The sequence below is a fragment of the Chelmon rostratus genome, chromosome 15 (assembly GCF_017976325.1).
Source record: "Chelmon rostratus isolate fCheRos1 chromosome 15, fCheRos1.pri, whole genome shotgun sequence".
In the NCBI taxonomy this organism is placed as follows: Eukaryota; Metazoa; Chordata; class Actinopteri; order Chaetodontiformes; family Chaetodontidae; genus Chelmon; species Chelmon rostratus.
Genome location: NC_055672.1, coordinates 13,238,015 through 13,254,477, shown reverse-complemented (window position 1 = coordinate 13,254,477; position 16,463 = coordinate 13,238,015). Strand labels below are relative to the sequence as shown.

Genomic DNA, 16,463 nt, shown 5'->3' with positions numbered 1-16,463 from the left:
GCATGAACTCAAGATCCTACTGAAGAAAAAGTTCAAAATCAACAAAATTTAAAAAATGCAAAAGTACAAATTCGGCAGAAAAACATCTCCTGTGACTATATATATATATATAATTAGACTGTTAATACTGATGCGTCAGTGACCATGTAGCATTTTACAGTTGTAGCTGCTCAAGGTGAAGGTACTATTTTATATACTTAGTGACACAAATTTGTATTTACTGTTTGGACTTTTCTCTTATCTTTGATTTTTGCGAAGCTTTGCATAACTTCACCTCTTCGGACCTAAAACAGTTATTTAAATAAAAACCATGTGAAGGTTAGAGGGGAATATGTGAAACGTGACAACAGATCCCAAACAGACACTGATTTTCTTTAAGGGATCACAAAAAGGCTGCAAAGTGCAGGTTTAATCTTTAAGAGAGCTTTGTGTTTTATAATCAAACATGTTTTATCAAACGTAGAATCTAAATCTGTAACTTGTAACTATACAGCTGTCAGATAAATGTCTTAAATTAAACAGGACAGTGTTTCAAGCTGAAATATAGTGGAGTAGATAGATACTGTGGACCTCAGCTGATAAACACTGGGTCAGTATAGCAGAATCAGTCCTGGAGTGGTTTCTACCTCCCTCATCCTCATGTGCATCTCTGTCTGGTGGTGTACCCCAGGGTTCTGCCCTGGGTCCCGTCTTCTTTGCCTTGTGCAAACATTAAGATGTTTTAGAGATATATCTTATCAAGCAAAGCTTTATTCATACAGCACATTTTATTTTCTTGACATCATAAATTCATATTGGCAAAACAGGTCAGACAGGTAGTGTGGAGCTTTCTAAAACTAACTGGTGCCTGTGGAAAGTTCCAAACAGGTGTTTTTGGAACACTCCACAACTTTCCCAGTCTTTTCTAAAGTTGTGTCTGAAGCTGAAATGGAGATGATGAATCATTATTTTAGTTTAGCGTGTCTACACTAGATTCTTGTGATTACTTTTAAACCCATTCCAGCCTTATATCACCCGTTTGGTCTCTTAGTCCCTTTGATCAGGTTTTATTGGTTTCCCTTATTCCAGACTCAAAGTTGTGGCTCTAAAACCTTGTAACTCTCTCCTGTTGAATTTAAGACCTGCGGACAAAAGCAGCTCAAAACCCTCTCTTTTATTTATTACTTTTTTATTTTGTCTGTGTTTCGTATCTTCTTTTGTTTTTTAATTGTGAAACACTTTGTGATCTAGACAGGTGTTATATTATGTACTGTTATACTTAATTGCTTAAAAAAAGAGGTTTTTAAACCCTTAAAAAAGAGATGAGTTTAATAATTCCTGTCTAGTAGAAACACTTTAGTGTCAAAGCAAAGGGGGAATTCATTCAGCCTTTTTTTTTTTTTGCTGTCACTTTAATTAAAGCCTGCTCTCCGGCAGAAGGGAACCAACACCCAGGCCAGGCTTGCTGTAGTTACTGGTGTTAAACAGCCTGAGGCACAGGGATGATCTCACGACTGTTTGAAAGTGACAGAGAGACACACACATAAAATGAAAAGCGCTGCAATGAAACACTGACAAGTGGACATCTTAAAGGTGCCACGAGTGCTTTCCAATGTGCAGCCCAGATGCATGTGGAGCCGATGCCAGCAGTTTCCAACGGTTCAAACCCTCCAGGATGCTTTCTGTCATTTGGCAGTTTAGTTAGTGGGATAAAGCCCCCCTCGTCCTCTCTCTCATCCCTCTTTTCCACCTCTCTCATCCTAGAAGACAGTTGGTTTTTAACGCCGTCCCACCTCACTCCAGGCATCTAACCGGGATGGAAATAAGATGCAAATCCATCCCCACTTTTCTAGCATGTGAGCACTTGTCTGAGCCGAGAGCGCTTGTAACCGTATTGAGGTCTGTTTGAGTCACACTGGACCGCTGTCAGCTCGGGCTTGAAGTTCGGTGAGGCTTGCTGTTTTCGGGTAAACAGGGAGCGAGTCTATATGAACAATGAGACAGTGTTGTCATGTGTTTGATGATCATTATCATGCCGCTGTCTCTCCGAATGTTAACAGACATCCTAGAGCTTTGAAATGATGTGAGCTGTGTGGAACTATCGTTTACATCTGCTCAACTCTACCTCTGTGACAGATGAGGCTGATCCACAAATATTATTTATTGACATTGTGGGATTGTCATCGCTCCCGTGTAACTGATTGCTTGTGGTTTGCTTTTGCTGTTACAGCCTCATCTGTTAGGACTTTCTCACTCAGTCTTAGATGAATTTAGGAGATTTAATTGGAGGATATTTAAGCGTTTCAGGGTTGATCCAAGCAGCTCGATGGTTTCGTGATGTTTTTCAGTGTTTTGCTGAGGCCAGGGTTAGATGGTATCACACTGTTCCCACTGATGACAGTAAAAACAGTCACAGACACTGAGGGCACGGCAGACCCGCATGCTGCTCCGCAACTCCCAAACCACTTAACGCACACACACACTGAGAAGGAAACAGGTCAGTACTTTTTCCAGGTGTTATGGGATTCCGGGATTCTTGATGCAGTGTTTGTGTGTGTGTGTGTGTGTGTACATGTGTTTTGCTTTACAACACTGCTGATGTTTTAGCCCTGAGCTGTGGATATAACTGACCATTCAGTCTGATTAAAGGGACCGTTATTATTCGCAGACACAAGTAGATGGTGCAAATAACAATTGGTCTATTGACAGAAGTAGTAAAACACAAAACATTCTCTCATTTCAGCTTCTCGATTGTGAGGATTTTTCTCTCTTTTTCCATCAATTTAAACTGAATTTCTTCGAGGTATGGTGTGCTGACAGATACTGTGTCATCTGCTTGCAAAAAAGGAGGGGAGGATCTTTTTATAACCAACTTTTCCAAGGAACATAAACATCTCATCATCCATCACATATCTTGTAGCAGCATATAAGCACCACTTTCTTTCCCTTTATTTTCACCCACTGTTGCTTTTGTACATTTCCACATCGACACCAACAGAAACAAAAAATAAAAAACACTGATACATTTTAAAAAAGCCAAACTCCCACCGCAACCCAAGCATAGCATGACATTTATTAAAGCATGATGCAGGAGCGGATGCACCTTATCTTACAGTACATAAAAATGTTAGAAATGTGAAATGGATAACATTCAAAATATATGTTATTTTTTCCCGTCCCATAAAATGTGCCATATTTTTGAACCCAGCACCAGTGCAAAGGTTATCACTCTTATTCTCACTGGTAACTTTGCTTATAATATTCACATATCAATGCATTTCCGCTCTTTTTGCTCTAAAATGACGATCCAGTAAGCATAAGTGACACACTTCACACTTCAGGTTCATACTGACAGTCCTGTCTGTCGGCCAGGCTCTCATCTGGGAGGGGATCTGTTGTGTTGTACAAAAGAAGAATGAATGTTTACATCATTCAGCTTCATTTACCGAACGAATCCTTCAGAGGTGAGATGATGATCTGTGAGCCGTTAGCGTGGGATTCAGCCACCTGATAGACAAAAACACTCACAGTAACCTGAGCACTGTATTGTGGAGCAGCTCTACAGGCCCAGACATCTCCATGGGTACGTGTAGAAGGATGTTTGTAGGCGGCATGTACCCAGAATACACTCAAAACATATTCTATTACTGTGAATTCAAGGGAAATTCATGTTTTATCTTCGCAGCTCACTTTCCTCTCTGCTGGACCAAGCACCACTGCACCACCTGAGCTAAGATCTATTTTGATGTATGTTTAATCCCACAGAAAGTGACACCTTACAAGCTGTTGTATTCATAGTGTGAGCGTTTTACAAGCAGCCAGGCTGACTTTGTGTTGGCTGTTTGAGGAACGCTGCCAAACAGAACAAACAGCATTCCTGCGTGATCGTGGACACTTCGGCACATTATTTTAAGACTCACCATCATGGGAAATGTTGTCACCTTCATTTGAAGTACAAACGGAGGAATTTCATGAGCAAAGCAGATGGAAGTCATGAGATACGATGACAGAATTGTTTGAATTTACCTGCAGAAAAGAAAGAAGGCGGCTCGTTATCATCATCTTCGATCACATTTTTCAGTTTTAGATACTATTAGATGCAAAGCCTTTCTGCTATTGTTGGACTCTGCACTTGTTTAAGTGCTTCAGTAAAGAGGTGAACAAGTGTGAGCGCTGTAAGATCCTGATCAGACAAGATCTCATTGGTTGAAATCCTTCAATCTTCTCATCGGGCCTCAAACAAAGGTAGTGGTTTGTCAGGATCTGCTTGATTTGCTGGATGCTCACAACTCTTACATGTCTGACAATATCGATTACATGCACTGCCTGAGTTATTAAAGCACCCAAGGTTCAGTATAATCAGAAATAAAAAACAAAAAACTTTTCTTTGCTTGATTCATTCATCATTCTTCAGGCTTACTCATCTTGGTCTTGTGACTTACAGGCACCCTCAGAAACAATGTGCGCCATTATTTATTTTTCACACGGAGGATGAATAGCGAGGTGGAGGTGAGCTGACTTCTGACTGAAGGCGGTTATTGTTGAAGAAAGCGTGGGAGACTGCGAAACATGCTCTGCCACTTACAATCTGCAGCCTCCCATTCCTCCCAGTCCAGTTTTGTTTCTGTTGTGATTGACTCTAGCTCGCCTGCATGAGCAGCAATCACTGCCGCCTCACTTTCTATTGCACAAAAGCAGTGATCAGTTGTTCGACTTCAGTAAAAATAGCAAGACTATAGTGTAAAATTAGAATAGATAGAATTAACATTTGTATACTTGTGTATTTCACTTGCATATTTCGCTGCAACTGACAGGCCTGTAGTCAACATTTTACTTACTTACCTAAAGTAGTCAGGTGTGTCTTATCAGGTAAAAAAATGTCCAAAATACACGTTCAAGAATTTATTTTAGATTTCTGTCCTGGAAACGTATGTAAATGATCACACATTTAATAAATAATGACTCATTTACATATTTAAGCATCCAATTTCAAAAACCCGTTATGCAAAAATAATTGTCTTTGTGCTAAAAAAAACATTTGAATCTGATATGTCAACAAAATGAGACAAGAATTTTTAACCTTGTTTCATGTCCAGATTTCTGATCTGAAGACGTATGTAAATAAGAGCACATTTAATTAGATAATGTATCTTGTGCATATTTAAATATAACATTTCAGAAAACCTGTAATACGAAAAAATAATTGTCTTAATATAAGTAATAAACTGTGGACTTGGTGATATCTATTGGTTTAAAAATGCACCCTATGTTTTTGTCACATGCACATACAAGACATTCAGTTAAATGCAGAAAAAAGAAATATAAAGGATAAGAAATTCTAAAAATACATATATAAGTAAACATATGTCATGTTGTCAGGTAAAACTATACAATACATTTTTACAAGCTCATTTGTAAATATGCAAAGTAGCATAAAATTGAAATATTCTGGTAAAGTAAGAATACCTCATCGTAGTACTTAGGTGCTTTCTTTTTTGCCACACTGCAGTAATACTGCAATGTTGTTTCAGTCCAGAGACAGAGAGGAGAGCTGGCCTTTTTCCAGCCATCACAGGGTGAAGGAGAGAAGGAAAAAGTTTAAAATATGGGAGATGTCACCTGCAGGTATGCATGCACACGTATGTTAGCTCTCACCCACACACACAAACACACTTGCGTTCACACTGAGAGACGCACCTGTTGACGCCTCTGTTGAGGAATCCTTCCTCAACAATCCTTTTTCAAGAGATATGCTGTCAAACCTGAAATGTGTCTTCAAGAGGAAGCAGGAAACCAAAGCAGACCCTCGGTTGTTTCTGGAAAATGTTCTGAGGTCTGAAACAGCAGGTTGACATTCACTGGCTGGAGCTCCGGTGTGAGCCCTCTTAGATAAATTGTGTCTTTATTTTTTACTTTCACATCTGACAGGATGACACCGCTCCCTGTGTAGGCCCTGATGCATGAACACTACACGCCATTAGTAATGTTCAAGTTCACTGAGGGGACTTTGTACCCACATGATGTCTTTTTCTTTTTTCGGCCTGTTAGTACAGAGGAGTGTCATCAGTACCTCTTTCTGTTTCACTGATTCCTCCTGAAGATCCCACAGAAGATTCAAGAGTCCAAACAGAAACTTTATTTTTTGGCTTTGGCTTTGGAATGGATGTTTTGACAGTTTTATTATTATTATGTGTAAAACATGAATAAGAACAGAATGCAATCATTTGCAACAAACTGAATGCGTACAAAGTGTCCCATGTAGTAACATCCTTTATTATGTGTTCACAAAGTGGTGAACCTCTCTCCATCCTTGCTTGTGAATGACTGAGCCTTTCCAGGATTCTCCTTTCATACCCAATCATGATACTATCACCTGTTACCAATCAACCTGTTTACCTGTGGAATGTTCCAAACAGGTGTTTTTGGAGCATTCCACAACTTAACGAGGCTTCTGTTGCTCCTGTCCCAACTTGTTTGAAATGTGTTGCTGCATCAAATTCAGAATAAGCAGATATTTACAAAAATCAAAGAAGCTGATGAGGTCAAACATTAAATCTATTGTCTTTGTACTGTTTTCATTTGAGAATATGTCAAGAAACGCTGTGTTTGGGGTTTTTTGGAAACAGAGTTGTGTGCTGTTTTAATCTTTGGTTTTATTGTAATTTACTGTATGTCTTATGTTTTGGTCATCTGTGTTGGTTGACCTTGAACCTTAAAAAGTCTATTATTTTGTAGTTATTAGAGGTCAAATCCCTCTAAAGACGTGTTTATATGCAGGAGAATAAGAAGTTGTTTGAAACCAGGAGACATTTTACACATAAAAAGTGAAAATCAAACCACAGTAACCAAAAGATATGAAGACAAAAACAGAGGAGCGACGAGCAAGTGACAGAGGAGAAGTTTCACTCAGGGATTATTGATTTGATTTATTACACACACACACACACACACACACACACACACACACACACACACACACAGGGAGAGAGACTAAGGCTATACAGTAAGCAGAATCTGGGCATGCATAAACCTGCAGGAGTTTCTGTTGTCTTCAAGCCAACCGTTGCTTCTTGGCGATTACTGTGATCTTCATATTAGGAAGAAACTGCTGTGATGAAATCTGTTTGTCCCCCCCAAATAAAATACGGAAAAGCAAAGAGTATGGTGCAACACCGAGCAGACCTTGCCTCATCCTGCATATCCCAACCCCTTGAGAAACTCCAAAAGCGAGGTTAGAAGCAAGTGACGAGACAAAATAAGTAAATAAATAAATTAACATCAGGCCCCGACAGAGAGCAGGAGAGCGCAGGGGAGTTTCACTTGAACCGGGGCCAAACCTCCGAGCCTGAGGGGGGTGAGAAACAGGCGAGGATGTGATGACACTCCTTGACACATTACATTTATGTGAGGAATATATAGAGTTGATTAGTGGTAATATGACACAATAATGGAAGCCACTTCTTCATTAGTGCAGCCGTGCTGAATAACAAGGAAATGAAATATATTCTGACCTGATCAAGGACACTGTGCACAAATAAACATTTTAAAAACTTTTTTTTAAAGTTACTAAGATCGAGATGTTTGCAGGAAGATGAGGGCTTCTTTCATGACTCAGTGTTTCTAAGAGGAGTATTTTGTCATGATTAATTCTAATATGTAACTGATAAAATCAGGTTTTTGCTATCTTTACAGTCTGTGTCGTTGATTTGCATCAGTAAAACTGCTCTAACCTTGACTTTCTTCAGCTGTCTCAACATCACGTGTCGGGCTTTGATGTGTGAGGGTCAGAGGGAGTGAAACTGCTGCTAAAAAAACTTCTTCACATCGACGTCTTTTGTTCACTGAGCCTCAGACCAGTCAGACCAGCAACACCTCTGTCCTCGGTCCATCCCAGGGCGGAGCAGAGAAATCACTGTGGTTTCCAGGTTGGGTTAGGCAAACCGTCACCTTGGTGTTTCGTTTTAGTGTGGGGTGTGCTCTGATTTGATCTTAGAAATATATTCGTGACACTGAGGTCAAGCTCTCATATTCTGGGACATGTGGGAGATTTAGAAACTTGTTAACATGTATAAATTTCAAGTTGTATTGGACATATTTAGTGGAAATGCACCAGGATAATGATCACTGACTACAGTAAATATGTATTTCTCTAAATGTATCCCTCCTGCTCATGTATGTCAGATCCTGTGGCGTATGCAGCTGTATGTGAAGAAAAGGGCCACATGTTTCATTGATAAAATAAAATTAACATTGCATGATGAATGTCAACCTTGAAGATCTGCTTTGTTTACATGCGTGTGCTTGCACTTTTCCAACATGCTCATGAAGTCACCTACTGGGCAAAAAAGACGAGAGCAAACAGGTGAAAAGAGGTGAACTTTTGCAACGTTTCCTCATTGGAAACAATGATACTTCACCTGAGTATTTCCATTTTATGCTACTTTATACTTTTCTTTGACTGCATTTAGTAAGCAAAAATTATAGCTTTTACTCACATAGATTTATATGACATTTTTAGTCAGTTTGGATTATTGGATTATTATAGACACCCAGCAGTATTTCAAGTAATTCAAACGAGCCGCACCTTTACATGCTGCAACATTGATGAACACATTAATGCATTAATCAATTATAATCCAGTAATATCATATCAATTATTCTGGGATGGGCCTTTCTGCACTTTTACCTTTGGTATTTTCATTATATTTTAATGCTAATGTTTTTATACACTTAAGTTTTTAATGCAAGACATTTTCATTTCAAACCATAGTATAATTGCTTTTACTTTAGTCGTATCCCCACCTGTCCGACATGGTTAAGACATATGTGGCTGCTCGGTCACTAAGATCATCTGACCCAAACCTCTTGACTGTTCCTAAGGCCACAACTAAAAGGCACAGAGAGGGCTTCTAAATCTGTGGACACCTTCAAACAAAATCTTTAGACATGTCTTTTTAACCTGAAGTGTCTTTTCTTTTTACCTGACAGCTGGTTTATCTTGTCTTACCCTGCTGTATTAATTCTACTGTATTTGATTTAACTTAATTTTTAATTCCCTTATTTTTATTGTTTTATCAAGTATTATTATTATTTGGTTTTATGTTAAGTACTTTGTGTTTTATGCATGAATTGTGTTATATAAATAACGTTTTTGAATAATAATAATTATTATTATTAAGTAATTAAGTAATTAATTATGACTATGTCTCCCACCACTCATTAGCTCTGAATGCAGCATCAGTGGTGATCAATTAAAAGGTTCAGAAGTCTGATAAACTGTTCGATAAAGGGAAGATGAGACGGGAAGAGAGGAAGATACTGGGAGACGCAGAAGAGGGTGATGAAGCTGAGAGTACTGAGATCCATACTAAACGATACACCGTGTTTTTGGGCGCATCAGCATGATCGACCCCTGTCTGCAGGCAGCAGTGCACACCACACGCCAGGAGAGGGCAGCATGCGATAACATGTACGTGAAACCAACACGAACAGTAATGAAACCCGCTCCTCCCCCTCCCTTCTCAAAGGAACAGGTTGTGCAGCATTGATCTTTCTCGAACGTTTGTTCCGACACGCCCGCTGTTCTGTTCCGCCCGCGGCGAAGGAGCTGACCTTCGCGCGCGCACATCTGCGCCGCCGCGTGCGAGGCACAACTCTCACACAGCTGAAGAGGGCTTTATGTGCTCTCAACCTTTCCTGGCCCCTCTATTTTCATGCAAATGTCTTCCTGTAGGACGGTGTGCATAGAGGCGCTTGGATATGGAAATTTGTGGCTGCAACCGCCGCTGCAGATGAAAGATGTTTGGCCTCTTATGAGTGTTGTTCCACTCACACAGCCATGCATGCAGAGCTGCACTGTGTCTGATTCTTTGTCTCCTTCCTTCCTGCTCTCCTGTCTCTCTCTCTCATGAATATTTCACCCGTTTCTTTCCCCTGCTGAGTTTTGCTCCTGCTGGCTGCTCCTCTCTGTAACCCCTCTTTCCTCTCTCTCTCTCTCTCTCTCTTTCTATTATCTCGATGAGTGTGAGGAAGGGGCTTGGTATTGATCTGTTTGTGTCCGAGTCAAAGCAACAAAAAGAAAAAAGAAAGGGTTTAGTATCACAGGTTACACCCCTGAACAGGAGCACCGTGGTGCATGCTTTCTCCTTATTCTGTGGAGCCTGAAACCTTCTGGTGTCTGAAAATGATTCCTCTATTTAAAGAGGAAACCCGCTCTGCTGCATGTTTCCAGGTAAGGCAGTAGGACATATATGACAGACAGTAGACAGAAGGGGGGTGAGGTGGATGGACAGGAAAGGTAACAGAAAACAGGAAGGCAACACAGGATGTGCAGCAAAAACATCACCCCTCCCCTGCTGTTCCTCTCCTCCTCCTCACCACACACACAGATGTTCCCACGTCCTTCCCCTCCCTCCCAAAACCTCTGCACTTGAAAGACGTTGGTGTACTGCTGGCAACCATGGCAACCCCCTCAAAACGCATCCAGAGGAATCACACTGCGAAGAAGATGGGGACGGTCCCTCCTGCAAGGAGGAGGCTGCATTCATCACCATGACAAGGCTGATGCAGTCCACTTTGCTGTACACACAACAAGTTTGAGTCCAGGTATAAAATCTCAGCTGGCTTCTTATGTCCTGACGGCCAACTCTGATGCATAATAATGGCCTGCAGTATATACACATGCCAAAGGCTGTTTTTATACAGTCTAGTCTCGTCTTCTGTTAAGTTAATTTGCTTGCTTAGTTGTTAAAACCTGAATTTAAAAGCCAAACCAAGTATGATTCCCATCAACACATTACATTTATTGCAAATTACAAATGTGCTGCAATCCTCCTTTTACTGTAACAATGTTTATCTCTATATCTGTATCAACTAAATCCAATAAATAAATTAATTTTCTCGTGATAACTTAACAGAACTACTGAAACTACTGAAAACAAAATGTGTTAAAACCATAGATTGTTACTTTGAGAATTTGCCATTTTTATTTTGTTTCTTCTCTTAATTGGGAAAATATGGTATTTGGGTCCTTTGACCTTATAAGGCCTGATAAGGACAAATTCTACCTGATACATTTTCATCATAATTATGTAAAAGTATTTTCTCTTGCTTTGGTCAGTAAAATTAAAAATTATACTCATCGTTCTTTATCCTGGAAATATTAGTCATACAGTAGTTTTTTCTGGAGTTTCTCACATCAAGGTCTTCCTCTGTCTTTGCTTAGTCGAGAAAAGATTGAGGGCTCTGAAGAAATCAGAGCATCTTGAGTCAAAGGTTGTGTTTTTTTGTCAAAATCTATTTTTAAAAGGGCGGCCTCACAGCCTATGATGCACACTATGACAGAAAAAAATGACAAAAACTGACAGAAACAACACGTCACTGTTAGCGCCTGTGCCCTTTCTGATTTGAACCAAGACAGAGAACTGTCATACACAATATATATATGTATATATAGATTTGTTTGTGTGTGTGTGTAGAGAAAAAAAGAGTACATATACTATATAATGCATAATATATAATGCATCAGAGTAGAGAAAAATGAGTACATATATAATATATGTTCTCATTTTTCTCTACACACACAAACAGAAAAGCTGTCAGAACACATACGACCTGTGTGTCATTTGGTGTTTTCATGTATTCATGCCATTTGCTGCCTTTTTTGTTAAGGTAGACCACCACATGGCTCTGTATTCCCTCTGTTTGTTTCTTTAACAGAATTTCATCTATTTAACTTGATACTATATGTATTCATGAATAGAAAAAACTCTCTGTTAACCCCACCTGCCCACCCACAGTCACACACATGCTGCGGCCGTGGTTTCTGTCTGGTTTGTCTCATTGTCTCTGCTGGTGCCCAGTTAACGCCCTGGGACAGCTGTCACGGTGGAATGTAAACAGCACTGACGGAGTTGCATCAAGACTCACGACTAGAGAGAGAAAAAGCTCCACTGTTAACACAAGAAGCCACAATGAAGACACAGACTCACCCTTTATTCTGTCATTCTCTCTTTGTGTGTGTGTGTAGTACCAGGTGCCAGCCAGATTACTGACCAGTCGGCGATGACACACTCTCCTGGCATCCTTCCTCTGTCTGCCTCCCCTCACCCAAATCCTGCCTGTCTCTGCCTGTGTTTGACTGTGCCTGTGTCTTCATATGTCTCTTTCTCTCTCTCTCTGTCTCTCTCTCTCTCTGCTGAATGCACCACATGACCTCACTGCCCAGAGATCACACAGGGATGCCAGCGGGCATGTTAACCCTTTTTTTTTTTTATCATTATTATTTCTTACTGCCCTTGGTCTCCATGGCAACAGTCAAAGTCAGGGAGTGGGAGAGAGAAAAAGAGACACTGAGGGAGGCAGGTTTGTAGACATTAATCACGACGGGATGCATACCATTTAAGGCTCTGAGTGTGATTTCACGAGGAAATGCAGAGATTAGCTTTACAAGCTGCTACAGTCGTCCACAGCAATGAATTTACACTCAGCTGCCGGTTTATTGGGTACAACTAGCTGACATAATACAGTCTAATACAAATGCAATAAATCCTACCTTCATAAAGCTTGTAACGTAATGTGAGATACATGATTCCCATGGCCAGCAACAAGACAAGTATATGATGCTTTTTTAGAATATGATGCATTGCTGTAGATTAAACTACACAGTACTATATAAAGTAGTTATAATTAGCTCAACCATCTACAGGAGTAAAGTGTAACATACACATGAATGCAGCAGTAATATAAACTGATAACATCATGTGTTAACAAAGCATTTCTGTAGAATGAGTCCTTTTATTTTTGATCCTTTCAATACATTTCGCTGATAATACTTACATACTTTAGTACGGCTTTGAATGCATGACTCTTGCTCGTAGGAGTGTTTTTGAAGTGCGGTATTGGTTACTTTCTAAGTATCTGAATACTTCTTCCACCACTGCAGAGGAGCAGAATTTGGTGCAAATTAGCCATTTTTCAAAAGCTCTCTGCTGCATCATCACATAGGGTCACCTTGGGTGAGGAGAGGAGAGGAGAGGAGAGGAGAGGAGAGGAGAGGAGAGGAGAGGAAAGGAGAGGAGAGGAGAGGAGAAAATAGAAACGAGAGCAGAGTGCTCGTCATCAGAGCAGAACGTGACCTCAGGCCTGGACACAGATTGAGGCCCCCCCTCTCCGTCTCTCTCTCTCTCTCCTCTGCCGTCTTCTCAGCCTTTTAGCCAGATTCCCTCAGTGAAACAGAGCCATTGTGTCGACAGTTTTGTGCCTGGAAGGAAATCATTCATCACAAGTGTTGAAGCTGAAGACCATCTCCATCTGTGTGACTCTGATAGTCTTGCATAATCAGCTCAGAGCAGACGATAGCCTAAAGTTAAAAACTAAATTAACCGAAACTGTCATACACCATAGTGCTGTTACTGTTGCACTGCTGTGAATATGTATTTTACAGTCAGAATGATTGCAATTTTCTAAAACTGATTAAATGTATATAGTACCACTAAGCACTAAGCATCCTCTATTGGTTTTTCCATATTTGGGTGATAAATCACTTCCTGTTGAAGCATTGTTTGTAGCAGACAGTATGGCAGTACTTCCTCCAGGGATATCCTTTGTGTGTTTGTGGCCACAGGATATTTACACCAGTTCTGGCCCCATGCCCATTTCCAAATATACTGCATTTAACATGGCCGATTAATAGAAATAGTGAAATGTGAGGAGCTTTCAGCAGACTTCTTCTTTAACAACCACAAATTCATCATATGTAAACTGTAGTGACACAGGAGGGAAGCTGTGTGATTATAGTGGTGTTTGAAAGTTTACTTTAGACTCTCAGGATATTGTCTCTGTTTTCAATCCTGTTCTATGGAGCCATTGTTTTTTAAATGATGACAGAAAGCGTGGGCAGGCAGCTCACATTACTATGGTGATAAGACCACAGCAGGAGGTAAGAAAGCCAAAAGAGCAGGAGTCTGTGACATGAGAGGGAAGAGAGAGCAGATTAATTAATACAATGATACTGAACCGTGGTAGAAATAGATGCATAACCATGGAGGTAGAGATGCTCACAGTATGGCATAGCTCTCTCTCATATCATATCTAATGGAGGTGTAATGTTGGAGGACACATCAGCAGCTCATCGGTATCTACAACAAACACTTTAGCTAAAGGGCCATGGTATGGTGGAGGCCTGCGTGGCATTCATATATCACCAATGACATGGACAGGATTAAGTATTTATTGTTTTTTAAAAGGGCTGTTTCTATAACTTCTATAACAGGTTTGACTTCTGATTCATAAGAGACAATTTTGGAGAGTTTGAAACAAGTTTGAACATTATCCCCTCTTTGGTGTTTTTAGCAGTCTAACGGTGTGTTGAGTGACTGGTTTTGGATGCCAAGATGCCCCACAGAACAATGTAGAAGGTCTTTTGCGGCCACAGTGCTGGAACTTTTGGAAGACGTGATACTTGCTTGTTTGACGAGATAGGGGTTGTGTTTTTACTATTGTTATTTTCAAGGTTTGAATTTATATTTATTGCCTGTTTTGTGGTGTATCACTCATGGTCAGCCCTTTATTTATTAATAGTTCATTGTATTAAATACGCCATTTTTTTTTTTAGTTTAGAGGTGAGGCTGGATCGGGAGCTATGCCAATATCTCTTTTGAATGTGTGTTTAGTTTGTGGGTTAGTGTTACTACTGCTGTGGCAATGCGCCTTTCTACAAACACACAAAAACACACACGTACATGCAAAAGCACACAGCGGGTGAGCTAAAGGAATAGACATTAGACACAGACAACAGACATTTTGAGAAAAATGCTTATTTTCACTCTTGCTGAGCCCTAGTTGAGAAGACCCTCAGATGAAGCTGCAGGCAGCAGCTTGTTAGCTTAGCGCAAACACTGGAAACAGCTAGCGTGGCTCTATTCAAAGGTAACAAAATGCAAATGGCACTAAAGCTCACAAATTAAAAGATTATATCTTGCTTGCTTAGGTTGTACAAAAACTGATGTTAGAAAAACATGTTTTTACCAGTGGCTATATCCTGCCCGCACGCAGTAACTTTCTTGACGTCACTGTGAGGTTTCCTGGCAAGTTTCTGTATCCATCCTAAAAACAGCCATTGTAGAGAGTGTTGTTTTTACACTTTGGTTTTTGAACAAACTGCACGAAGTGTGTTGATCATGAGCTTTAGACAAAGTGGACTTTGTTACCTTTGGACAGTTTCCCCCTGCTTTCAGTGTGTGTGCTGAGCTAAGCTAACCAGCTGCTCTTCTCATCCAACTCTCAATGAATGAGTAGATAATAATTTCCCAAACTGCCTATTCCTATGCCTTTTTACATTTGAGCCATTGCTATTCTCAGTAAAATGCTAATAAGCCAACAAACCAGACTGTAACGTTAGCATCAAAGATTACCTGTTTTACCTGCTGTGTCTCATATTTTGTGGTACAATCGGTATCCCTGCTCACTCTTCCTCATTCTCTCTCCATTAGGGCTGCAGTCTGACCTGGCTAGCTGTCGCTAAGTTTATCTCTGTGCCAATCTGTGCCCCAGAGGCATGCAGAGGCAACCCAGAAAAGACAGAGTGCACTGTCAGTTAGAATAGTTGGGGGGGGGGGGGGGGGGGGGGGGGGGTGACGGCCTGCTCTGTTTTACACGAGCTACAGCCCAGGGCTGTAAGCTACTGCGGAACAAAGAACCGTGGGCGAGAATGTGCGTGTATGCGAGTGGTTTTGCGAGCATGTGGGTGTGTGTGATGGTTAAAGTGTGACAGACCATTTGCATCACAGAACAGAAGCATCAAAATATGAGATGGGAATGATAGCAGGGTGCTTTTTAATCATTAGAAATTAGCTCAGTGCCTTGCTTCCTGGTTGACCTTTCTGCTGCTGTTTGCCCTCAAAGCTCTAGAACTGACTCCGCCGCTTAATAATTAACACCAACCCCTAAACCATTTCATGAGGCCCATACTAATTATGCCATGGCTACAGAGGCACTGTACTGTGTGAACGTCTGGTTCATCAGCTTACTAGGTTTCCAGTCAACTGTGCTATGGCTTTGTAGGTAATATGCAAATTATGAAAACAGTTTACAATCCTTCGCCTTTTGTCATGGAAAAAACCTGTTTTTTCTCCACAGTGAAACTCTCTAAGATGTGTTTGCACAAGAAAACAAACATAATGTATGTGAAGAGCACTTGTGGTCCAGAACAGCACAGCAAATGCACTATACAGCTTTAACCGCTGCACTGGAATATACCTCAAACCTATTTGTCCATATATTGATCTGAAAAAGAGGCATGCTAGTGAATAATTGAATTTGTGACCCGCATGCAGTGAGCTGACATCATCACTCTGGCTCTGGAGCCAAACTGCTCGCTGCATTGGAAAAGCCCCTCTGGCCAGGACTGGGCGATCTCGGCCCTGCTGGTGGTGTGCTGTATTGGGTTGAGCAGAGGGCTTGACATAACGTAGTGGCTCACAAAT

At 40.6% G+C, this 16,463-nt stretch overlaps 1 long non-coding RNA gene across 1 annotated transcript; it reads right to left on the bottom strand.

The window, feature by feature from the left end:
• Positions 1-2,563: 2,563 nt before the first annotated feature.
• LOC121618049 lies at positions 2,564-5,775 on the bottom strand. Its single transcript, XR_006007430.1, has 3 exons — positions 5,446-5,775; positions 3,900-4,005; positions 2,564-3,371 (listed from the first exon to the last, which is right to left on the bottom strand). It is a non-coding gene; the product is annotated as an uncharacterized LOC121618049 (long non-coding RNA).
• Between the last annotated feature and the right edge of the window lie 10,688 nt (positions 5,776-16,463).